At 39.9% G+C, this 26,549-nt stretch overlaps 1 protein-coding gene across 4 annotated transcripts in view; it reads left to right on the forward strand.

The window, feature by feature from the left end:
- Window positions 1-4,278: 4,278 nt before the first annotated feature.
- The window catches only part of LINGO2 (leucine rich repeat and Ig domain containing 2), a 1,294,764-nt gene continuing 1,272,493 nt past the window's right edge, over window positions 4,279-26,549 (forward strand). For 3 of the 4 annotated variants that reach the window (XM_080667984.1, XM_080667985.1, XM_080667981.1), the window contains exon 1: window positions 4,279-6,999. The gene's annotated coding sequence lies outside the window, so the exon portion shown is untranslated. Of the gene's footprint in view, window positions 7,000-7,615; window positions 7,814-26,549 lie in introns of those variants that run through there. The other variant, XM_080667983.1, reaches the window with a different exon arrangement.

The following is a 26,549-nucleotide window of genomic DNA, read 5'->3' on the forward strand; positions in this document are numbered from 1 at the left end:
AGAGCAAAAGACAAAGAGAGAATATTAAAAGCAGCAAGAGAAAAACAGTTAATTACCTACAAGGGAGCACCCATACGACTGTCAGCTGACTTCTCAACAGAAACTATGCAGGCCAGACGGGAGTGGCAAGAAATTTTCAATGTGATGAATAGCAAGAACCTACAACCAAGATTACTCTACCCAGCAAAGCTATCATTCAGAATTGAAGGGCAGATAAAGAGCTTCACAGATAAGAAAAAGCTGAAGGAGTTCATCACCACCAAACCAGTATTATATGAAATGCTGAAAGGTATTCTTAAAGAAGAGGAAGAAGAAAAAAGTAAAGAGAAAAATTATGAACAACAAATACATATCTATCAACAAGCGAACCTAAAAATCAAGTGAATTAAAAACCTGAGGAACAGAATAATCTGGTGAATATAATAGAATCAGGGGCATAGAAAGGGAGTGGACTGATAATTCTCAGGGGGAAAGGGGTATGGGGAGTTCATGAAGAGAATGGACAAAAATCATACACCTATGGATGAGGACAGTGTGGGGGAGGTAAGGGCAGAAGGTGGGGTGGGAAATGGGTGGAGAGGAGCTATGGGGGGAAAAAGGAGAAATAATTGTAATAATCTGAATAAAGATTTATTTAAAAAAAAAAAGGGAGTGAGTGAGTAAATGGATCACATCTTCCACTTACCTTTTAACTTTTTTTTTTTTTAAACAATGGAGGACATGCATCTGTTATAATATTTTTATTTCTATGCAACCCTCAAAAACACTTTTTTCTTCTTTTGATAGGATACATTTTCACAGGGCTCCAAAGTCAAAAGAACATATAAAGTCTCACCTCAAACTTTAACACCATCTGTTCACTCACCTCTCAACCCTAACCACTTTTATTAATTTCTGGTGTCTTCTGCACCTTGGTTTTTTCACCTAAAAATATCATGGAGACCTTTCCATGTAAGTGTACCGTTGCAATTAGCTATTTATTAGTAATAGGAAAGGAGCAAAGAGGGAAGTTAAACGTTATAGGCATGTCACTTGGGCAGCTTCACCAGGAAGCTCTATCTTAGCACTACCCGGGGAACCACTGGCCTATTCTCTTAGAGAGCTGGGGGAAGGGGACTGGACAAAGGAAAGGCAAAAGCATGTCCAGTAAAGTTGTGGTAACATAGGGAAGGTACTTTCTCGTCAATCACACCTGGGAACAGAGATCATTGGCCAGAATGGGCGTGTCCACTGCAAGGGCCAGTACATTTGGGAATACATAATCTCCTAAGCAAAGTTCAGTCTTCGTTGCTCTTAGCTCATGGGGCTCCCTCATTTCTGCTTCCTTGCATTCGCCATGGACCACATGGACCCCCAACATAATGAACTGATGGACGGCAGCAGGAAACACAAGCTAAGCTAGCCTGATGCTGGACTGGACCCAGCTCCAACGTGGAAAGGAAACTCTGGCCACTTGCCTCTGTTGAAGCCCCAGCTATACTTCTTCTATGACTAGACTAAATGAAATGGGACTTTGGAGACCCAGGATGTAATTACATGGAAATAAAGCTTCTCTCTATATCTCATCCTCCCATAGGTGCCTCCAGAAATTCTTATTCCAGTGGTACCCCAAGAAACCTACTCCCACAGCAACTGGGGGAGATAAGGCCTCTTTTTCTCTGTTACCATCAGTATGAAGAGAACTTCCTAATTCTTTTCCAAAACTAAGTTTTGTAATGTAAGCCTCTAGAAATATCAACTGCATCTCTGTGGCCTGTTCCTATGCCTCTCTATGTTCAATGTCCTCTGTGTTCCCAGGTACTTGTTTTTATTTTTTAATTAGGGTAGTTACACTTAACATGAGATCTACTCTCTCAACAAATTATAAGTGCACAATATAGTATAATACAGTAATTATAAGCACAATGTTTTATAGCAGGTCTCTAGAACTTGCTCATATTGCATAACTGAAATTTTATAATAGCATTTCCTTCTATTTTTTACATATATGTATCAACATAGATATAATGAAAAGTTTTCTGCAAAGTAAAATTCACAGTGGCCTGACTCCCCCTTCCTTCAAGGAAACATAAAACTCAGGATTTTGTATTCTCATGGTAATAATGCCTAGAAGATAGTACCTTATTTTAGCATAAGAGAACTACACTGTTCCGATGTTCCTAAACTTGACTCAATTACATAAGAGCCAAAGAACATTCTAAATTTGACATATTTGTTTCTTTAGCATTTAACTTTGAGTAATTGGAAATGTAATGTTTCACCATTTGAATAGAACAAAGTGGTTAACAGTACAGACTTCAGAGTCAAGTAGATATAGGTTCTGATCCCAACTCATTTGCAACAAAATACCTTTGTGATCTTGGGTAATTTTTCCATAATTTGAGGATACAGAATTTAGGTCAGTAGGTTTTGAAGAGGATCAACAGAAAATGTATATAAATCACATAGTAGTTTAAATGGTAGCTATCATTATCATCATTATTAGTATACGCATCTATTCAGTGGTAGATTCTGTACTAGATTTTGAGGAACAACAATGTATATGACACCATCCTTGCTCTCAGAGCTCACAGTGCAGAGGGAAAGGCATACCAGTAAACAAAGAATAACTTTAATCTATAATAATGCAGCATACTAATAAATGAAAGGCTGTCTCCAGGTGAAAGGTAAAGAATTTTGTTTACTTTATCTTATCTGGGCAAATCCTGAACTTCTTAACTCCAGAGATTAAAAAGCAACAATAGAAAATGGAGCTTCAGAAAAAAAAAGCAAACCCTAACTGAAAGAGTAAAGTTTTTTTTTTTTTACAGCTGTCCGTTTTATCTTAAATCTCCAAGGTCTTCCCCCTTCGCCAGTGATGGGAACAAGACCCTTAAACCTGTCCCAGGAAACAGCACCGAGCTAAGAGCAGACAGAGCAAATAGTGCTCTGACAGATAAGAAAAGCAGGACATGAGATTACCGGATGGGACTGTTGACTGAAAACTTAGGCCCTGTAATTAAACATGTTATTAACGAGCCCTGTTGGAATTTCCTGGCGACTTTGTCCTCTCTTCCCCCCTCACATGTGTAACCCCCCGATGTATGGTTTTTGCCTATATATACTTGTAAGACTTTCTGCTCGGGGTTCAACTCCTCGCTCGTGTGAGTTACGAGTTGAGCCCCAGCGCGCTGGAATAAAGCCTCTTGCTGTTTGCATCAAGTGACGCCTCCTGCGGATGATTGGGGTTGCCGTCGATCCGTGAGATAGAGTAAGGGTCTCCCTCTGGGGGTCTTACACAGGGAAGGAAAAAGTCCTGGAGATACATTTTACATAGCAATTATCTTGAAGAGATAAAAAGTTCAAGACAGTCTCCACTGGATGAGACACCATATATATCAGCTTCAGTTTTAATTTGTCAAAGAATATATAGAAATACGCAACACTACAGCAAGGCAGTAGTTATTTTAATTTGGGGGTGTATGTATTTGGAAGGCTCTTGGATCTGACAATACCTTTGAGTCTCAATTTCCTCTTGATAATGTAGACGGATATAAGGGTGCAAGGGATGAGGGGAATCCTCTGACATGATTTGCTTCTCCTGATTATCAATTATTTTCCCTCATAAAAGCAAAGTATGAAAAGTGGCAGGGAAATGGTGACTTCTATGTCTCCCCCTTTTTTGTATAACAAATAACAAATGTGAGTTTGGTTTTGCAACAATAAAACACACACACACACACACACACACACACACACCCACACTCACATTGAGAAAACTGCACTTTTTCAAGAGGAGTGAGAAGTGAATGCTTCTGGAAGCAGGTCCCTAAGTCCACAGGCACTTTACTTTGTTGAAGGTGTCTGAATGTCAAACATATCATACCCCTGGTTAGCACTTGCTGCCTACACATTCTGTGAGCCAAAAACTCAAAGTAGAGACTCTGCCATGGCTGGCCCATGACTTTCCACATTTCCAGTACTATAAGACACATTTTAGGTATGAAATGTGTAAATTACCTATCTTCATTTACTTCAAAGAAAGGCATTAGTAGCAGCCAGTGGCCTGCACCTCAGCAGCAACCAGGAAATGAATTCCAAGCCAAAACCTTTCTGGAGAGGAATTAGCTCTGAATTGAGTTGTCTTTTGAATGCATTTCTCCAATTCTTGTCTAACAGTCTGCCATATATTTTACTGTTAATTCATAGGTTTATGTAATCAGAAATCCTAAATTAGACGGTCTTTTGTTGAAAATAGTGTATTATAATGCTTATTGCCACTTCACTTTAGTAGCAGTAACAATTACTTATTCATTAGGAATAAGGGTGAGAATTGGAAGAAGTATCAAACCTTGTGGCAAGCGGGCAACTTACAAATTTATATCAAGTTTTAAAACACTGAGAACATTCTCTACTTGAAACGCTGCTGCAAAAAGTCAGTATCTGAGATACGTCTTGGGATATGAAACATAAAAAGTCGCTCCTGGCAAACTAATATCCACAGACATTTCTTTAAATGCGTCTTAATCCATTAGCATCTCACCACCAAATTCATTGTTCACTTCATGCAGGCTCCGCGGTTTAGCTTCAAATTATCCCCTTTACTGCATCAGAAGAAAGCCTGGGCATTGGGTCTGCGCACTCCAACTCCCTGCGCGCGCGCGGGTCTCTGAGAGCCTTGTGCACCAATGCAAATTAGTGGGGGCTGTTGCCGGAGGTTCCCTAATCCAGGAGCGATCCATCACCTCCTAAAAGTCCACAATCCTTCTAGGTTTCTGCTTCCTCCAGAGTCAGCTCGCACCGAATCCAATGCAAGTTCAACCCTGATATTCAAATGTGTGCCCCGTAGCTACTGGTCCACAGATCCTTGGCGCGGCAGCGCTGGCCTTCGAATGCTCTGGAGAGATTTCTGAGCCGAGAGTCGCGCTGCTAGAGCTCCCATCAACACAAGTTTCATCTTTTGAGCCAAATCGTCTTTTGGTTCCACGTTTGTGAGTTGGCGGCTCCGGGTTCGGCGGTTGCCCACTGCCTTCTGGGCCACGTCTACCCACCGCCTTTCAACTTGAAGCGGACTCACGTAGCGGATCAAGCGCCCCTGGTTCCAGGAAGCTACCTGGATGGAGATGGTGGTGGAGCGCCGCGCCCCGCGCCGCAGCAAAGGACACCCGCGCTATCTCCACGCCGCGCAACTCCGCGTTTTCTCCTGGCTGGTCCCAAGCTGTGGCGATCCGCGAAGCCCCCGAATGCAAAAAACCACAGCAATCCTCAGCCTGGCGAGCACTTGGGAAGGCAGAGTAACGCTCTGTTGGTTAATTGTCAGGAAGCGACCTCGCAGACCACGAGGGCGAACCGTGATCAGAAACCAGAGGGCAAAAGTTTACTTTCCTGAGCAAGCTCAGCAGCCCCAGCAGCCCCGCGTGGGTAAGCAAACTCCGGCCGGGAAGCTTCTTCCAGGGGAGTTGTGAGCGGGCCTGGGCCGCTTCTGAGAGCGAAGTCTCTCCGGTTTGGGGCGCTCCAGCGGTGCAGTACCCAGTGATCCCTCCTACCAGTCGAAGGAAGAGAAAGAAGTTGGGAGCAGAGCTAGCCGGAGACTTGGGCGGCTACTCCAGGAGCAAAACCTTGGAAATGGCTGCTAAAGGGGCTGGGTCTCCAGACTCTTCATCCCGCCCCTTTCTCCAAGTGAATCCTTCACCTGCTACCATCCAGTTTACAGTATAAGCGTAGACCCTAAATTAGACCGGCTCCAAAAGCTAGGGGTCACGCTTCCCGAGCAGTTCCTTTCACCATCTACGCGAGCCTCGGGAGCTCCGTGGGGAGATGCTTCGTGACGAGCTGGCAGGAGAGGCGGGATGAGAGGGGCTTGTGTCCAGGGAACGATGTGTAGGCTCCTCTATTCGAAGGACCTCGGGGAGCCCCCTCGAAACTCCCCGGCTTTGGGCAAGAGCCACTTCCCAGGTAGGCGAGAGGAATGCGAGAAAGTGGCTTTGGAGGGTGGGGATGGGGACTGGGCTCTTTAGTCTGGCGACCTCACTCCGGGTAACGGGGCTCCAGGAAACAGCCTGAAGCCTAGAAGCCAGAGAGGGCAGGGCCGCAGCAGGTGGCCCGACGGGGCTGGCAGCGAGCGACCGCCTCCCACAGCAATTGGCTAACCAGTGAGGAGTGGCCGAGTCTTCCCGTCGTCTGCCTCCTGGGAGCCCCTGCCCCGCCTCGCGTCTCCGGACTTCTGGCTCGCCGGTGGCCTGGGGCGGCGGGCGCGGGGCTGGGCGTGCGTGCGGTGCTGCGCGCGCCTGCGTGTGTGCGCGCGTGTGTGTGCGTGTGTGCGCAACCCGCGCGCGGAGCCCGGCCGCCGGGACCCAGCCGCCTGCCACCCGCCGCCGCCTGACTGGTGTCCCTAGTCCTCGCAGCTGCCTCCTTACCTGGCGCTCTTCTCCCTGCGCCCCGCGCCCGGCGCCCGGCGCCCGCCTAGCCCCGCTCGGCCGCCACAGCGTCAGCTCAAAGTTTCCTCCGCGCAGGCAGCTGGGCGAAGGGCTACCCAGGGAGACGGGCTTCTGAAGCTGAGCCTCGGAGTGGCTCTTCTTCCAGCGCCTCTCCGCCTCGTCCCCACCTCATCCGAGCAGAGAGTAGATTTTCTAAATTAAGGGGAGGCAAGAGGGGGAATATTGAGAACAAGAGAGAGGAGCGGCCACAGCTGAGCACACCCGCTTCTTTCCTGCCCGATGCCCTGGAATTGACTGATGATGGGCCTGTGGGGTTCAAGAAGAATATGAAATAGAAAGCCACGTTGACAAGGAGGGGTTGGATGCCAGCAAGGTTGTCCCCGTGTCCGTTTCCACTGGCGAGAAGACTTGTAGGCGCCTCCGGCGTGAGAGCTTTAAACCGCCACCCCTTCCCGATCCCCTCGGAAGGAAAAGCCGGCCGAGCTGAGGGAGAGGGCGTCACGGAAAAGCCGCTGGACTTGCGTGCGTCGCAGCCTCGGCTGTGGATTTTAAGGACAGGAAAGAGAAGTAACAGCATCTCAAGGTAAGAGGCAGCGACACCGCTGCCTAAATTGTCAGGAAGAAGAATAACGTAAATGTTGGGGAGGGGATGGAGGGGAGCTTAAACCAAGTTAGGATGATGTCTCCGGGAGTCGCCAAGCGAATGTCTTGGGGCGGGCAAGTCGGAGAGGAGCCGGTGCAGCCAAGTGCCCAGGGGGGAGGCAGCAATCCCGAGGAAGTGTCCTGCCTTTACACTTTTTGGGGAAGCTATTGGAAAGAGGCATCCAGCCGGGTCGTCTGTCCAGGCTGATTTACGGCGCGTGTGTTCTTCCTGCCAGCTCCCCCCCCGCCTCCCCCGGCACCGCAGACGCACGCCCTCGTTGCCTATGGCGCTGTGGGCACGGTCAGTACCTCTGGGACAGGGGGCAGGTGAACCTGGCGCAGGTGGGCAGGTGGGGGCGGCGTGGCGTTCGTCCAGTGGCTGGGGGTGCGCGGAGCTCACGCCGCCGCCTGGCTGGCTCCTCGCGCCGGCCTCCGAACCCGGGCGCCGCAGGTCTGTTGCGGTTCCTCTCGCCTCCGCTAGAGGCTCCCAGCGGGCGCGGAGGAGCGGTGGGTGTGGGGGCGCCGGGAGGCGGAGGGCGAGCGCGGGGAGCCGGCGTGCCCGCGGGGTGGCGGAGCGGGCGCGGCGGAGGGAGAGGAGCCCGGCTGGGGCGGAGGACAGGAGTCGGGTCCCGGCGCGCCTTCCGGCTGCGCGCAGAGCTGCGGGTACCCGGGTCCGAATGCGGGCTGAGCTCGGAAAAGCTGTGCCCTGAGCTGGAGCCACTTCGGGGACGCGATCCTGAGGGCAATCCCAGGAGGTAAATAACCTTCTTCTCCAGTACCCCCCTCTTCCTAAGCGCCCCCTCACCCCCGGCGGTGATCGGTAAATTGTCAGCCAGTTACCCAAGGTGGGCAGCCATGGAGAGCGCAGGTCTGTGGGGTCTCTGTGTAAAGGTGCCTTTCAGACTTGCTCCCTGGAGCTCCGTGCAATGTATATTCAAACTACCCCCTTATTATGCCCGACTCCCTGAATATTTGCCTGCGTTAAGGGAAGTTTTCTGCAGAGAGTGCCTGCTGGCTGGTCTTTGGGCCAGGCTGCTGGAAGGTGAGCAAGGGGGCCTGATGTGCTCCCCTGAGCCGCAGTGGACTGGAGTGTGCGACTCAAGGGGTGGGGTGTGGTGGAGAAAAAGAGTACCACACCCTCTGCTTTTTCTCCCTTCCTTTTCACCTGAGGGTGAAGTCTCATCATCTAGTATTGCACTGATTTCCTTTCCCAAGGGATTGGCCCTGAGAAGAGAGCAAAGCTGCTAAAAGACTTGGAGAGAGATAAAGATGAGAAGGAAGTCATTGCCAGAACGGCAGGCCAGGAAGGAGGGTGAAGTTAAGCTTGTGTGTGTATGTGTGTGTGTGTGTGTGCGCGCGGCGGGGGGGAATAGCCTTGGAGTTCAGATTATTTGAAGAAGTCTGATTCATTTCACATTTCACATTGTCTTTGACATAATTCTTGCTCAAGCCACTAACAAAAGTCATTTCTGCTAGGCATTGCCTTGGCTGTGTGTGTGGGGGGGCACTGACTATGTTTGATGATTATGTCTAAACCTCCCCCCCCCCCCCAAAAAAAAAAGAAAAAAAAAAGAGTGGGTATTGTATGTTCTGGTTGTGATTACACCGTGTCTGCCGGGCAGCTGGCGATGTATTTTCTTAGTGTGTTGTGTTTGTGCATAGCATCTGTGGTCATTTCACACTCAGTGTGCAGTTTTAGAGTCCTCTAAAGGTGGCTCTTAACGAACAAGACTTGTGTTGTTAAACCTCCTGCAGAATGATACTGAATAAGACAAAATATGATGGCGTGTGGAAAATTCTGGGAATACTGAATAAAAGCCGAGATCCAGCATTTGGGAAATATTGGGCCACATACTGAAAGAGTGAAAAATATTTGTCAAATATGGGAAGTGGAGGTTAGCATTTTAAGAAGGGGATCTTCTTCAGTGTGCTAGCATGACCATCCAGTGGCATGCATCACTTCCAATACAGTTCAGAGTGTGAGGCAGAAAAAAAAAAAATGAAGCACGTCCTGCTGAGAACCAGTAAAATGTTTTGTGAGACACTGGCAGGTATTTCACCTTAAGAATTTAAATGGAATGGATTGTGTATTGATGATAACTGAAGTGGTTTGAGGATCACTTATGTGTAGGGCATCTATTATATTTGATTAATAAGTTAATGTTATGTATTAAGTATAACTTAGTGGAACTGGAATCAGGCCAACTTACTGATGTTTTTCATTCCAGAATAACACATAGCATGATTTCCAGGAAGATTTATATAAAGTTTGTCATTACATATTGCATTGGATAGAACTCTATGTAGAAAGCAAGAATAAACATCTTGCTGAAATTTCATGAAGGATGGCTTATATTCTTAAAAAAATACTGTTTTAGAAATTTTATTGTGACTCAATAAGTTTAATTGTCTAAATATAGTTATCAGCATCCATAGCACAAATTATTTATTCGTTGAAATGAATTAACCATGATAAATGCATATTAAGCTCAGTGTTGTTTGTGTGTGTGTGTGTGTGTGTGTGTGTGTGTTTCCTGAAAGACACCTCTGAAACCAGAGGAAGATCTGCTAGTATTAAGAATCTGTGTATATGATGCATACGAGGTATTGTGTTTCTTGACAGTTAATTGAATTAAACTAGTGAGTCTGGTTTGTAACTTCAAATCCAGTTTTAGGGCTCCATCTCAAAAGCATTTTTTTTCTCTAATAGATGTGATTTTTAAAGAGGCCAAAAAACATTGAGATGCTCCAGGGATGCCACAGACGTGAAAACCCTGTGAGTCCTCTGAAACTTCAGGTCAAGAATCAGAAGTGATAAGATGTCACAAATTAATTGCCTTGATACTTCAATTAAAAACTGATTATTTTCTGGCTCTAGTAGTCATTATGGTTGATTTCATTTGGTCTCTAGATATTCTGAGAAAGGACTCTAGGTGGAAATGTTTTCCTGTAGTACAAGAAGAGGTCACTATATGCAAAAGGGCTTGTCAGTTAACCATTCTCCAATTTGGTTGCAATTTACCCATAGGCATGATGCTAGATTAAAAAAAAATCAGTTTTCTGAATTTGCGTGAATGTTTCCCTATTTATCATAGCTCTCAACCTCTGGGTACTTCATTTATAATTTTGATGAAGAAATATGTCACCAAGTCCCTTCCATTTATGGTTTAGGGCTACATTGGTGTTAACAACTTTAAGAACTATTCAGTCATACAAGATCATATTTCCTGTAAGAAAATCAATTGAGCTTTAAAAAGATGTTTGATAAGGAAATGAAAGGAGAATAGGAGAGACAGGTTAAATACCAAGCAGAAGGTTTACCCATCTGATTGCATGTATGATTTCTTCCTTCAGCAATCATTTTTTTAAATAACAAAAACATTTTTCTATTATTTATTTCCATCCTCCCCTTTTCTTTTCCTCCTTCATTCCCTTTTCCCCTGCCCCTTCCTCCTATCTTTCCTTACTTTATTTTCTGTCTCTTTTGGTTAAACTATTTCCTTTAGAAGGAAATCCGTGGCAATATACAGGGTGGGGCAAAAGAAAGTTAACAGCTGTGAGTACCCCAAACACATAATCTATTCTTGTATTGTTATTTATTAAGTATTGTATTTTTTCCATAGGAACAACTGTAATCTACTTTTGCCCACTTTATATAGTCAGTTATTTTATAATTATCAGTCCATAATGTAATTTTACATGGGAGTTACTCTTAAGTATTGATTATTTTGTTTATTTTAAAATTTTATACGAAAGAAACCCACTGGAAAGTGGGGTTGATACTTTAGTGAATAAGTCATCAGTTGATTTTACCTCTTACACTGGATGCCTGCTGTGTGTGTCTGTTGCATCTCCTCTGTTTCTGGGAAGCACACAAGCATGGATAGCAGTCACTGGAGAGAGGTGGGCTGCCTTGAAACAAGGTGCATTTGTGCTTTGAGTGACTTGTTTCCATATAGTTACTCCTCTCCATGTGCATTATGGTCCACGTAATGAAACCTGAAATGTTCACATTAAGCAAATAGTTGAGCCACAGTAGTCAGTGTGGAACTGTTCAGAAGTGAGTAACCCATTTTAGGAAACCTTAACTCCATCTGAGTCTTTAGCAAATGTAACTACTTTTTAAATATCACTCAACAAATACAATTGCTAAATGGTTCTTAAAAGTCCTCAGAGAGAAAATCTAGTGTCCAAAAATCTCCCATGAGAAACTAATTCAGTACCACTGGGAGGCAGCATGAATGAGTAGGAAAAGCACTGAATTTGGTATCAGAAGACTGGAATTCTCCTCTCTCTGTTATGACTAATGGTAGGTGTCACTTTTGAAAAGCTCTCTTATTTTTCTAAGGTTCTGTGTTGAATTCTGTAAAATGGGGAAATTTAATATCTACCCACTCTCTTTTTATGTTTAAAGTGTGACCACACCTAGATTTAAGCTTTGGAAAAATAAAAATCTTTCAGATTCCAACCAATTACATGTCTGGCATTATAACACTTGATAGAGAAGTGCATGAAATATTTTTAAAGAATACTTATAAAACTTCCAGAACATGGATTTTGATATGCATTTGATAAGAGGAAATTTTTCTGGAGGACCTGTTAGCAAGTGTCATGAAAGTAAGATTTAAATTAATATATACCTATGTGAGATGATCTTCTCAATGTTATTAATATGGTACAAATAGTGCGACGCTTACTGTGTGAGATGTAAAAGTATATCTGGGCATTTGAGCTGTTTTTGGAGTTGTGATGACAAAGAAGAGGAAAGAGAAAACAAGAGTGAAATATTTTTGAGAAATAAAATATAAATTGAGTAGTGTCCACCCTCCATTTTTTTTTACAGTCTACATATTTCATCTTCTTGTGTGTACTTATTATAGCATAAATAGCAATTGCCATTGATTTCATTAGGTCAGTTACCAAATTTCTATAAACACTAAAAATATAAAGCTTTTGAAATGTTAATTCAGTGGTTTAATTTGTGAAGTTGGACCCAAGGCTAATACAGTATCTTAGATTTTACAACAGAATTGCCCAGGAATGCTGATAGTCCATTTGTCCTATTTTATTGTAGTGACTTAGCTGCTAATTATATTATTTACAGGTTATTTTCTTCCGGTGAGTTAGTAAGAAAGTAAATAGTAGGTATTAAATAACTCATTGATTTGAATAAAATTTTAAAAGCTCCAATGAAATTATTATGTGCTCTTTTGATAAAATATGAGGCCTGCTAGGATTTGAGACTAGAATACATTTCATTGCTCTTCTAAATGTGTTCAATAGTTAATATAAAGAGCAGCCTGTCTTTCCTGGTTGCAAGGATAAGTCAAATACCATTTCCTTCCCCAGAATTTTAGTGTCATTATCATTGTAAACTATGATTATGTTTTCTCTAATAATATTAAGAAGACTAAAAAAGCAAATCTAGGCACCTGGCCTAGAGAACAAGTAACACACACACACACACACACACACACGTGCACGCACGCCCATATATATGTTCACAGATATATAGAACATAGCATCAAATTGTCTATAAAGTGATAATCATTCCCTTTGCAAAAATCATTACCAAATTTCAGTGTAACAGAAATATATGCAAAAAGTCTAAAATTCCCAGCACATTTCAGTTTCTTGGTGTAGCACTAGAGAGTTTTTGAAATGGGTTCTAAATTGGACTACATAAGAAGATTTTGTGTCTTCATACAATCTCATTCTATTATAATGTAACTGGTGAGCTGCAGAGATCTATCTAGTAGCCAGCAGGAAGGGAAATAATTAGCATAAAACCTGTATTGCTCCTGGTGTACCAGGGGAGCCAACACAGTGCCTTGTGATGAATGCTGATTTTGAAATGGTGGGCTTCATTTGTCAAAGGGAAAGAGCCTTTATCTTCTTAACTATTTTGTTTTTACTTGACTTTGCTATAATAACATATATTTACATACTTAATACATTAGATATTAATTCATTCTATATTATACACATCTTTCATTACATATTATATACTTAATATATGTTACATATATTATTTTGTTATATGTTTTATATATGTATATATACTTTAAATACTATATCATTATATACACTGTGCTTTATATATAAATTCATATATATTTACATACTTTATATGTAAATGTACATATATGTATATATTCACACACACTGCTAAAAGCAGTCCTTGGTCTTTGTGAAGCTGTCATTGACTGTGACCTACTGCTTAAGTATATGATTATAGATTGCAGATTGTGTCTCTTTATCATTTGCCTTCCATTTCATTAGAGGTAAATGCTAAAACCATAGCTTCAGTCTCAATTAGTTAAATTTACATCAGTTAACACTCAAATATTTAATAATGTTAAAGTGACTTTTTGGGTCATGGTCAGGATATAATGATGCATGTGAATTGGTCCTTGTTCTTAAGAATTTTGTGATCTTTTTATGAAGAGAAGGCAAAAATGGATGGTAAGCTAACAAGACATAGAATAATTTATCAATTATTCAGAAAGTTCTTGTGATGTATCTGTACAAAATACTAACACAAGAGTTGTGTCACCAGGCAATTCAGAATAGTACAGTGAGAGTAGCCTGTGACTCATAAAGGGGGAAGAACTTGGCTGAGGTGGGTGGAATATAAATGAATAATAAATACATAACCTTACTAATATTCAAAGCAGTGCAAATTAACACAGTAGTGACATAGTCTTGCTGATGAGCTGGGACAAAGATGAAATCATTGATAGATTCCATGTATTGGTGATGAGTGGTGAATTATACATATATTAGAGGCCCAGTGCACGAAATTTGTGCACTGGTAGGGTCCCTAGTGGCTGCCAGCTGCTGGCCAAGGCCTCCCTCACTTCCCCTGGCCGGCCCCACCCCCTGGTTGAACTCCTGGACGACCTCCTAGTCGAGGGGACAATTTGCATACTATGCTTTTATTATATAGGATATACATATATATGTATATGTATATAATTAAAGGCATTGTCAACTGGTTCAGTACATCTGGAGTGAAAGGTAAATAATTGTTTTAAAAATATCTGTTATATTATAGATGTTCACAATTACTGTCTTCATAGTTCCTTTTCTAGGAATTTATTTATCCTCAGAAATGCTCTTCTGAATCTTCAAAGATAGATTATGTACTCACAAATAGGAATATATAACCTGAATAGTTTCATATCTTTCCAAAGAACTTTATTTATAGTTACAACCTTTCTATGCCAAAGCAACTGGTGAGCAGATAAGCAAAATGAGCTACATCCTCACCTTGGGATACTATTCAGCTATGAAAAATAACAAAATACTGGTACATGCTACAACATGAATAAAGCTTCAGAAACATTATGCTGAATGAAAGAAGCTAGACACAAAAGACTGCACATTATATACTTTCACTTATATGAGATGTGAAATCAGAGACGCAAATCTACAGAATTTGAAAGTAGATTGGTGTTTGCCTGGCACTGGGAGTGGGGATGGTGAGTGACTACAAGTGGGCACAAGTTATCTTTGGAGATGGTGCAACTCTTCTACAATTGGATGTGGTGATGGTTGCACAAATCTGTAGATTTACTAAAAATCATGGAATTTTTCTCATAACATGAATACATTTAATGGTATATAAATTCTATTTCAATACAGCTGTTAAAAATACCCTAAATTTAAAGCAAAATAATACTCCAAAGTCTTCCAGCAAAGTAAGCTTCAAGCACAGATGACCTAATAAAATTTTCTGAACTTTTAAGGAAGAATAATACCAATTTTAAAAATGTTTTTCAGGAAAATGTAGAGGAGGGAACACTTTCCAACTTATAAGACCACAATTGGTTGCCTCCTATACACGACCCAATGAGGCATCAAACCTGCAACCTAGTTATGTTACCCTGACCTGGAATTGAAACGTTAACCTTTTTGGTGCACAGCATGATGCTCCAATCAACCAAGCCACCCAGCCAGGGCCCAACACTCATTTTTGATAAAAACTCTTAGCAAATATTCTAGGAGAATAAGGAACTTTAACTTGATAAAGAACATCTTCAATAAGCAAATGGCTGATATGATACTTAATGGTGAAAGACCAAATGCTTTCCAGCTAATCTTGGGAACAAGGCAAGAATGTCTGCTCTCATCACTTCTACTCAACATTGTAATGGAATTTTAGCCAATAAAGTAAGGCAAGAAAAAGACTCCAAAAAGCAGACAGATTGTAAAGGGAGAAACAAAACTATTTAAACGCATATTTATTGAAAAAATTTTAAACATCCATACATCCCTATAATTATATAGTAATATAATTAGACTTTAAAATAGTCATACAATCATTTCTATGTTACTTGTTTACTACGAAGGTAAATGAATGCTATAGTTCTTTAAATACTGTCATGGTTAAGATTTCTAAGACGTATTGTTAAGGAGAAAAATGTGGTTGTAGAACAATACTTAGTCTATAGTAGGTGGATTTGTTTTGAGCATTGAGCTAGACCCTGGGTAATATATTGTCTGTGGGGAGGAGACAGATATTATTTTGCCTTTGAGAGACTTACAGGCTAATTTGGGAAATAACTTAAGCAATGGATAGAAACTAAATATATAATGAGAATTTGAGTTATATGCACAAAAGAAACTAAGTAGAGTGTCTCATATTTACCCATGAGTGTTGGGAGAGGGACAGGGAAATTTCTCTAAGAGGTGTGTGGTTCCTAGTGAGCACTCACAGAGAACATTTTTTAAATAATAGACTAATCCAAGCCATTCTTCTTTCCTACTTCACCCTTTTCCCCATTGTATCAGTAACTCATCTATCTACTTTCCAAGGAATGCATACTATACTTCCCTATCACACTAATTTCCCTTGTATTGTTACATACTTTTCTCACTTGGAATAATTGCCATATCATTACCAACATTTGTTGAGAACCTTCTATGAACAAATTCATCATCCTAAGTACTAGGGATTCACAGTTGCCTGACACATATCCTTATTTATTTATTTAATCTTATTGAAGCCCTTTTCTTCATATGTAATTTTTTATTTATTCATTTTTTCTGATGACAAAACTAAAACACATTCACATCATAAGATCATTTGCTCTTATAAAAACACATAGTTTACAAAGTGAAAGAGCTTCCTGGAGCTCCTTTTCATCCAAGGCTCTGACCAAGTAGGAAGCCACATTGCACAAGAAATGAGAGAAGAGGTAGTCTGACTACTGTGTGGGTAGGAGGCAAGAGGATTAAGTGGTCAGAGAGACCAGAATAGCCTTGAGAGGATAAATGTCAAATGGGAATTTTTCAACTACAATGTTGTACTTTGTGCAATGTCACTGCTTCCTGTGATTGCAAAATCTTCAGCAGAATCACACGTCTTAGTAGCATTAAAGTAACTGGATTCCTGGTAGTGGCTGACAACAGATTATTTTTGTGTCAAAGTTGGGGAAGCCATACAAAATAGCCATCTTGTGTGGATAAGCGGATACTAGCAGTTATATGCATCCCAGAAGCTCCTCCCTTGGATCTTTTCCATGTGTGTCCTTAACCGTGTAGTCCATTTACCCATGTCTTGGATACATGCCCCCTTCAAGTAGCTGTTTACCATGTGCTTAAGCACTGGAGCCTGTAGCAGATTATTTTGTGTGTCTATACATGGCTTAATTAACATCTTTCATTGTTTTTCATTCTACCTAACTAAATTAGATTGATGGCAGTCTATTGCCCTTACTTTCCTAAAGCACTTTTTGATTGAGATAACTGGATAGCATTCTAGAACATACTCATATGTTCATGATCTAATTTTTATAGATGCTAAAATTAGGAAGGAAGTTGGTTCTATATTCCAAGAATCTCATAGGGTACTTCATGAACTTTCAATAAAAATATATCTTTGGCAGAGAAACTATAATCAGTATTTTAAAAAATGAAGTATTTTGTTAGTTATTACACTTTAAAATAGGTATAAACAAGATTGATGAAATTAAGTTAAAATATGAAATGAAATAAATTATTCAAACTATTTATTTAGGTGCTTACACAACCTATGCTTAGGTCTGAGTGGCTGTTGAGAAGAGGTAGATTGGATGACTTCCATACTGGATCTGGAGTTTCTGCTCCTGTTCGTACATTTATAGGTGCACCTACTGTGGTTTTGCTGAGGGATCATGGGAATAAAGTTAAAAGCATTACTATCTGGCTCAGAAAAGGAGGTTCAATGATTATGTTAATGTAAAGTTCAAGAGAGAGTATGCAGTTTGGTATAGTAAAAATTAATAATTTAAAATTACAGCTTTAGAATATGGATGCAAATCAGATGTTTTGCCACTGGTGATGGTAGAAAACCATGGAGAAGTTATTTGCATTTATGGGGGATAATCATTCATCTTTCCATTTAGTTCTTCTTGGAGGAGAAAAAAAGAATATAGCTATCTAGTGTACTAATTACTTTATAAGGATAAAGTGCTAATGAATTAATAACTTATACTAAGCTTCAAACGTTGGAAATAGTATTTATAAAAGTAAAATAATCTAGTACTTACTGGTAACAATATTCAATTTTATATATTTGAATGTCTTTGTACATCGAGATCCCTCCAATTGAAATAGTATTTTCCAGGCTATTTGGGCAAATTCCTATTCATCCCTTAATAACTAGTCTAGTACCATATTCTCAATTAAACATTCCAGAATCTCTAGACAAAGTGCAGTCTCTCTACTTTTGCAAGCTTTTGTGGAATAAGGCATAGAGGGGATAAATGGTGAGGGGAAAAATATATTTTACTACTTTTGTTCATTGTTCTGGGTATCTTTCCAAAGCTTGTGCACCTTGAGGGTAAAAATTATATCTTACTTGACACTATGATTTTTAAAAGTACTCCAAAATATGTAATCAGTTCTTATTAAATATTTTTGAATGAATTGAAATGTGATATTTAGAACACTTTGTTTGAAATTAAATCCAAACCATTGTTAATCCTTTTTCCAGTTAGGAAAGGAGATAGCATGCAATGATGAAAAGTTTAAATGTTTGGTTTTAAATCCTGACTCTGACATTGACTGCTAATTATTGGACCTTGATCAATTTCATGAAGTGTTAGCTTTTTAATATTAAACTAGAGGCCTGGTGCACAAAATTTTTACCCTCAGCCTAGCCTGTGCCCTCTCACAGTCTGGGAGCCCTCGGGGGATGTCCACTCACCTGCTCACTGCTCCTTACCACTGGGCTTGCTGCTCCTTAGCGCTGCTGTGGAAGTGGGAGAGGCTCCCGCCAGCACCACTGCGCTCGCCAGCTGTGAGCCCGGCTTCTGGCTGAGTGGTGCTCCCCCTGTGGGAGGGCACTGACCACCAGGGGGCAGCTCCTGCACTGAGCGTCAGCCCTCTGGTGGTCAGTGTGCGTCATAGCGACCCGTCGTTCCACTGTTCAGTCAATTTGCATATTAGCCTTTTATTATATAGGATAGGTGTAATAACATTTTTCTGCCCTGCACACCCTACATGAAGTTTATGATTATGGAATAGATAATTAGTGGAAACAAACTTGTATACTCAGTACCTATACAACTAAAGTCATTCCTATATTAAGTATATATTTAAAAGCCACTGCTAAAATAGTTTCAAGTGCAATGATTTATATCCCTTTTTTAAATGAAATGGGGGATTTGTACAGAAAAGCAAAAACGAAACCAATAAGTAGAAATTTCTTTCTTTCGAGTGGATATTTATTACCTTTTTGTAATAGTTTTCTCAATTGTTCACATCATATGAGTTTTATTTTATAAATTATGAAACAAGTGTTACAATACAGATCAGACAATTGCAGTTTAGAGACCTCATTATAGTCATGCAGTTGTTTACAATTTGATTGGAGATTGTTGAGCAACTACTTTGCTTTGAGCAAGCACTGATTTTTACTACCTCTTCCAATTATAGCCAATTTGCATGAAACAATCACTATTTCACTCCTTTTTATTTTGAATATTTGAGCACTTCAAACACTTGTGTCCTGTTTTCTCCTATTTTCTTATTTGATACTTTCTAGATCACCTTCAGAGAGTTCAAAGAGCAAATAGTTATTGATTTAATGGTAGTTTGCTTTTGGGAGATCCACTATTAATGTGTTCTGGTAGTATAAGAAGTTATCGCTCCATGCCTAAATCTAGTTTGTTGGAAATAAATTATGTTTTTCACCTCTGCCCAGCATTCCTATTTGGTCGATGTTACAGAGTCTAATCAGATTTTCTGCCATTCACTTTGCTGTGATGGAATATTTTCCTAGGTGTTTTTTACTTAAGTTGGATTGTCACAGCATTTACGTATATCTTTAGTTTGGTTTTGTATATCTAGGAGGAACTCTGGGGTAGTTTAGCCTAATTTCTAAACTTTCCCCTCCATTTTTATAATAGCATTTTTATCTTAATGCTTCTGAGAGTCTCTTGGTTATATGTGATGTTTTTCTCTGATTTTCTAAAGGTATTTTGATAGTTTTGTTTTTATTTGGATTCACTTTGAAGTTTTGTTCTTCACTTTCTTTCTGACATTACCATTCTCTAAAACTGCATTTACCTAGCAATTTTTTTTCTCATGTATACGTTTCTTATTTAAGCAAACAGGTGTTGATCCCCTTTGCCTCTTCTGCTCTCCATTCAAACCTGCTCAATGGAGTTAATCTTTTTCTTGCTCACGAGTAAAATCTCAGGTAGGCCTCATATCTTTTTTTACTTAATATTAGAAAATAAAATCTTCTGTGATCACTTCAAATCACATGAATAGTCTCATTTCTAAAATATCTAATTTGTTTAATAAGGAAGTCCTAAAGTTATTCAGTGGTAAAGTTTTCCCCTACCTCAGTTCCAGCCAGCTTTATGTTGACCATTTTTCATGGAGAAGAGTGGGAGTTGGTCAACCTCTCATCTGCTTCCCCAAATTGCAACCTTGCTTTTTCTCCGGCCTCTGGCTCCTCCTGGGTTGAATCTCAGAAAAGTAGAAGTAACCAGGAGGTCTGACATGATTGATATGAATGTAACCTTGGATAAGCTTCCTCTGGGTTTGGTGGACTCTTTATTTTACCTTAGGATTGTGTGGCAGACATGAATGTTACTCATCAGAAATGTCTGTGCATCCTGAGCACATGGGAGGATTGATTTTTCTGGCTTGCTGTGGTTGGGTGAGACCACAGTAAGATTTGTGAGAAGTGACAAATGTCCCTGGTAGGCTGAGCTGGTCTGACAGTCTCCAGAGGTCTTTCTTTTTCTTTTGACACTGCAGTCAACTTTAGAATCGGTGGCTGTTCCATCAGCCTGAATCCCTGACACTTCAAAGAGAAGCCAGCTTCTGTCCACTACTGGCCCACAACAATCATGTTAGATGAAGCACTAAACTAATCCTTGTGGTTTTAAACTACTAATGCCAAGGGATTGTTTGATATCACAGCATAAGCTAAACCATTGAAACAAAAAGATATGTGGGTGTCTCAGAGGTGCTTAATGGGACGATTTGGGTTACTTTTTCCATGACACAGGAAATGTATTTTCTTCTGTCCAAATGCATAATACTTCTCCCCTAATTCCTGGATATCTGGAAATATAGTTCCTCTATTAGGCTCACTCCATCCCTCTATGCATCGTTCTTAGGATCTGAAATTCCTAAGCAAGCTCTTTCTTCTAAGTTGCCCCCCTCTGATTTTCCAGAAATTTACACCATTTTGCCTCTGCCAGGGAAATTATAAGCACAACTTTTTCCTCTGCCAATTCCGAACCATAGCATTTCACTTTTAATTCAGTTTATGAATCACTTAAACACTATTAAATGACACAAACTATGCTCTAGTAATCCTCTGGAACATACCCTACTACAATGGTCTTAGGGCAGCATGCTCTTGGGTGCACACCAGACATTAACTATTGTGCCCTCTAAGCATCAGTGTAAACATTTCAATCTTTTGAAGAGGTTTCCTTAAAGATTCTTCAAGATATGAGGTGAGGATGTGGTGGTGGGATTTATAGCACATCAACAACAAAAATTTTTCCTTCTACCTACTCTCTAACCTTTTGATCACTTAAACTTCAAGGGAAATTAACTCACAAAACTGGTTTTTGAGAATTCTTTTGCAAGTTCTGCATTGATGCCATCGCACTTCCATTTAAAATGTGGGTGATGCCTGTCAGCTACAGTTTGGTTCTTGCCTTTTGGATCTTAACTGAAACCCACACAGAAAGTCTCCCATTTAACACCCTGTTCTAAGAATATTGTAGTAGGGTGTGTTCCAGAATATTAGTGATTTTCAACCTTTTTCATCTATTCTGCAGCATACAAAAAATACATATTTTTTGTGCTGAACTGACAAGAAAATAGGTATATTTTGATTCATTCACATTGGACAGCTATTGTTGTGCTGGCTGTTGTCATTTTTTATTTAATAATCTAAGGGAAAAGAGATCAGTGCCCCTGACTAAATAGTCAGGTATTGCATGTTTTAGAAATTCTTGCAGCACACCAGTGTTCCCTGTCACACCAGTTGAAAAGTGCTGCAGAACATTGTTAGAGCATAGTGTATGCCATTCAGTATTTTTAAAGCCATTCATAAAGTGAATTAAAAATATATTTGACTATAACTGAGGAGTCGTGGCCTCTGGAGGAATCACAAAAGTGGATTATGGGAAACTCTGGCAACTTATTTTTTTTGCTGTTAAAATCAATATGGTGCTATTCATAAATAGTATAAGTTCACTCACTGCTCATTAAGGCTGTTGGTGTTTTTGCAAGTATTGTTAAATGAAACTTACAGAAGAGATCTAAGCAAAATGTATTTATTCTTGCCATTGTAGGAGCACGAAAACTGATGCTTTCAGTCATTGCACATTTATTCTGAACAATTGCTCTGGCTAAAACAATTAGTGAATCAATCTTTAATTTAAATTGATTGCTTATGTTATAGGTAATATGAATCTCTCTGGGGTTTAGGGAGGGAAAGACAGTGAAACCTTACAAAAAAGCATAATGCATATTATACATTAATAATATTACCCAGTATTCACTATAAAATTTTAAACTTAATGAAACCAGGAAAGAAGATACTGTATTTTATCTTGATACAGAACATTAAATCATTATAGTTAAAAAAACAAACGTAAAATAAGCAACTATCCTAGTGCATAAGTACCATAATAACTTTGCAAGTAACTATTATTATTGCTTTATCTATTTTTATATCTTTTGATTTACAGTCCTTATATGACAAGTATATTATAACATTTTAAATCTCTAAGACACATTGATGAAGAGAAGTAGAAATTTTCATAAAACATATTTTTGGAGTGTTACTGCCTAACAACTGATAAGAAAGGGACATTTCCATACTGGGTTGGACTATTGTATGGCTGAGAATTACATAATTTTAAGTTGCTATTTCCAAAAAAAATGCTAGCAATTTAAGCTACAAACTTCTGAGCACCAGATGCTTCTGTACAGTATTTGTTATTTTGTACATGTGATTTAAGGTCAGAACTAGATACTGCCACCATCGGGTAGCCTTGTAGATTTCCATCACTGTGGTCTACAACCTTAAGTTTTGGGGACATACATGAGTTTATATGCACTTAGAGGCTCTGAAAAGACACACACACACACACACACACACACACACACAGATATTGATTGATTTGTAGTATCAATTGCAGTTTAGTATGCCTCATAGCTCTGGTAGTGGGTAGAAAAGTGAACTACTCAACCTGATGAGCACATTTATTGGTCCTGAAATATTTCTATTACTTGTGACATCTTCTTTCAGTCTTATCTGCCCCAGTCCTGAAAACCAGACATTTGTTTTCTGTCATCTGGGAAATTTTCTTTATACTACGAATTAGACCTTAATTACCTGTATACACTTTCATAGCTTTTGTATTGCTTTTTAATTAGTTAATTTGGGCTAATCCTTTAGCTCAAATTAGACTGTGGGCTTCTTTAGGGCAAAGATATTATAGATTTCTTTTGCCAGCCTGACTCCTAGCACACTTAAGAGTATCTTCAATCTTTGTTTAACACTTGGGAAAATTTTTCAGAAACAGTTTTGCAAGGTGATTAAAGTAAACCGTGATGTTTTAGCTTCTTCTTCTACTTTAAAGCCTCAGGTAGTATAGGTTAAATATAATGGATAAGATGGCGATATTATGAAGAAATAATAAGAATATTTCTTTAGTCTTTATATATTTCATGACACCGTAGACACCTCCTTATACAGAAGAAATACAAAAGGAAGTTGCTTATCAGATATATATATATACATATATAATTTAGGAACAAGGAAAGGACAGTAAAAATGAAGTCCATTATGAAGTTTTGTGTAATTGAATGCTAGACAACATTTATTTTTTATTGGAAGGAGTTAGTTGCAAGGTGGGAAAAGTCCCAAGGAGCCAATATAATTTGGTAACTTGATGCCACTTAGGGCGTGTGGCTGGGGTAGTAAGGGCCATCATAGAAAAAGTGATTGAACCACAATTATCAAAAGATATAAAGTATCAACTATTTTCTTCCAGTCTTTCTTAACTGAGTTTTCTGGCACATAAAAATCATTTGTATGAGTTTATTTTCTATATTCTTCCAAGGGTAGTGGGTAACTAGAACCATCTTAAATGAAGAGAAGTTAACTTATTGTATACAGTGCTGACTAGGGCATTAGAGCTTCACCTTAGCATACATTATTGCTGAGGTTAGGTTATCTGCAGCATCAGGAGATGCTCAATTTATGTTTTTTTTTATGGCAGAAAGCTGGAAAGCCATGGCTGTTATCTCGAATATTTGCCATCTGTGACTGAGTCTGTACACCATAGAGCGTGTTCAGATCTGATTTAGCTGTTTTGATAGTAATTGAAGTTTAATACGAGCAGAATCCTCTCCCCTTTGGAAACTTTAGAAACCTTTTAGACTTTTCCTGAAAAAAATTTCCTAAATAATAATTATGAAAAGATTAATACTTATCAGTTAAATATTTCTGCTTTAATTTTATAAGTTGTTTTATTTTAATAGGGACCGTTTTATTTGTGTGCTTTCTCTTAACCTTCTGAGTTATTCAAACCAGGTGTTACTGCCTTTGTTAGAGCTGTCTTGGAGACAGTTACCTAAATGTTGGCATAAACCTAGAGAAAAATGCACTTGAGTAAGTCCAAATGTGAGCCCTCGATACATAGAAGCTCTGAATAATATATTCAAAAATTACATTTATATTGCAGCAATTGAACATCCATAGCCAAAATATGAACCATAAACTAAACCTATCATTTCATCCAAAAATTGACTCAAACTGGATATCTGACTTAAAACTATGTTATATTTAGAGAAAACCATAGGAGAACATCTTATAGGTTATGAGTAGGCAAAGAGTTCTTAGAATTGACCCCAAAAGTATGATCTATAAAATAGAAAAATTGGTAAATTGTACCTCTTCAAAATTAAAATCTTTTAACTGAAAAAAGGCCATGTGAAGAGGATAAAAAAGGAAGTTAAAGACTAGGAGAAAATATTCATAAGCTGTATATTAGACAAAGAACTAATATCTAAAATATATTTTAAAAATCCTCAAGCTCAATGGTAGAAATACAAACAATCCAATTAGAAAATGAGCAGAAGATAGGAAGAGACATTCCACCAAGTATACACAGATGGCAGAAAACACATGTGAAAAGATGTCGTTCTTTAGCCCTTAGGGATATGAAGATTAAAAAGTCAATAAGATATTGACATACAGCTATCAGTCTTTGTAAAATAATGTGAAATTCTGGAAAGGAGGCAGAGAATTTGGATCACTCATACTTTACTGGTGGGAAGGTAAAATAGTACAGCCATTCTGGAAGACAGTTTTAAATTTTCTTATAAAACTAATCATATCTTTAATATACCACCCAGAAGTTGCATTCTTGGGCATTTATCACAGGGAAATGAAAACATATAATAAACAGCCTGTGGCATTCATACCTTAGAATACAGTTCAGTAATAAAAAATGAATCATCTATTAATATATGCAACAATTTCTAGAAAATTATGCTGAATAAAAATTGCCAGTTCCAAAAGGTTACACACTGTATGGCTCAGGGGTGGGCAAACTTTTTGACTTGAGGGCCACAATGGTTCTTAAACTGGACCGGAGGGCCAAAACAAAAGCATGGATGGAGTGTTTGTGTGAACTAATATAAATTCAAAGTAAAGGAGCGGAGGGGCGAGCAAGAGAACCCTCCGCTCTTTCGGCTCCGCGGGCCAGATCCGGCCTGCGGGCCGTAGTTTGCCCACGGCTGGTATGGCTCCATTTATATATTTGTGAAATGAAAAAATTATAGAAATGGAAAACAGATTAGTCTTTGCCAGGTCTGGGGTGAGGGTGGAGGCCAGTATGGTAGCTTTGAAAAAGGCTACACAAGTATTCCCTGTGGTTGGAGCTGTCCCGAGTGTGGGTTGGAGTGGTGGATATGTGAACTTACTCCTTGTATAAAGTTGTATAGAACTAAATACATTTACACTCACAATTAAGTACTTGGAAAATTTGAATAGTACCAGTGGATTGTTTCAATGTCAGAATCCTGGTAATGATATTGTAATATAGTTTAGCTACATGTTACCATGGAGGAATTCTGGGTAAAGGATATACATAATTACTCTCGAGATATTTGATGTTTCAGAGGGGACACTCAAATCCCAATCTTTTCTGTAGCAAAACCACTCAGGGACCTCCTGCTACCTTGTTATCAGAGCAAATTTGGTGTGGAAGAGGTACACACTGGCATAATTTGATCTCCATTTCTTGGAGAGTGTAGTTGCCTGAACTTTCCATGAAAAAAAAAAAATCAAAGACCAAAGTGTAGCTGAAGTTGTCTGGGATATCAGAGCAAAGAGAGAAAATTGCATTGACAGTAGGTCTCACCACTTCCGTCGAGAAGGGGAGGAGGGCCTGGTTTTGGTGGACTGCGGAGGACACTGGGTACCTAGCATGTGCCAATGCCAGAAAAATCTATGCGCAGTGGACCATGGCAGTGCAGTGGGGGATCATGGCCCATACCAGGGACCACTGCAAGGGAAGGTCCTCAGCAAACTCCAGATGGTTTGTGGAGGTGAATGGACCCCAGAGTCCCAGAGAAGCTGTTCTTGAAAGAAAGAGCCAGTGTTTGGGGCATCTGCTATGTCATTATTGAGTGTGAGCTTTGCAGTCCTTTCCTTTTTGCTCACCTGCCTATCTCTCCAACCTAAGAGAGGACAGAAACAACACAGTGAGTGACAAAGGAAGAGTAGAAGAATAAGGCAGAGAAAGTAATAGAGATGAGACCCTCCCCCTCAACTCCTTCTCCCCAGCCCTGTTCAGTTTTTCCAGCCCGAGACAGGCATGAATTAGGGGAGAAGCAGCAGCTATAAACTGAATTATAAAACCAAGTTTAGCCAAAACCGGTTTGGCTCAGTGGATAGAGCGTCAGCCTGCGGACTGAAGGGTCCCAGGTTCGATTCTGGTCAAGGGC

This window comes from Plecotus auritus (genome assembly GCF_963455305.1).
Source record: "Plecotus auritus genome assembly, chromosome: 5".
NCBI classification, from domain to species: Eukaryota; Metazoa; Chordata; class Mammalia; order Chiroptera; family Vespertilionidae; genus Plecotus; species Plecotus auritus.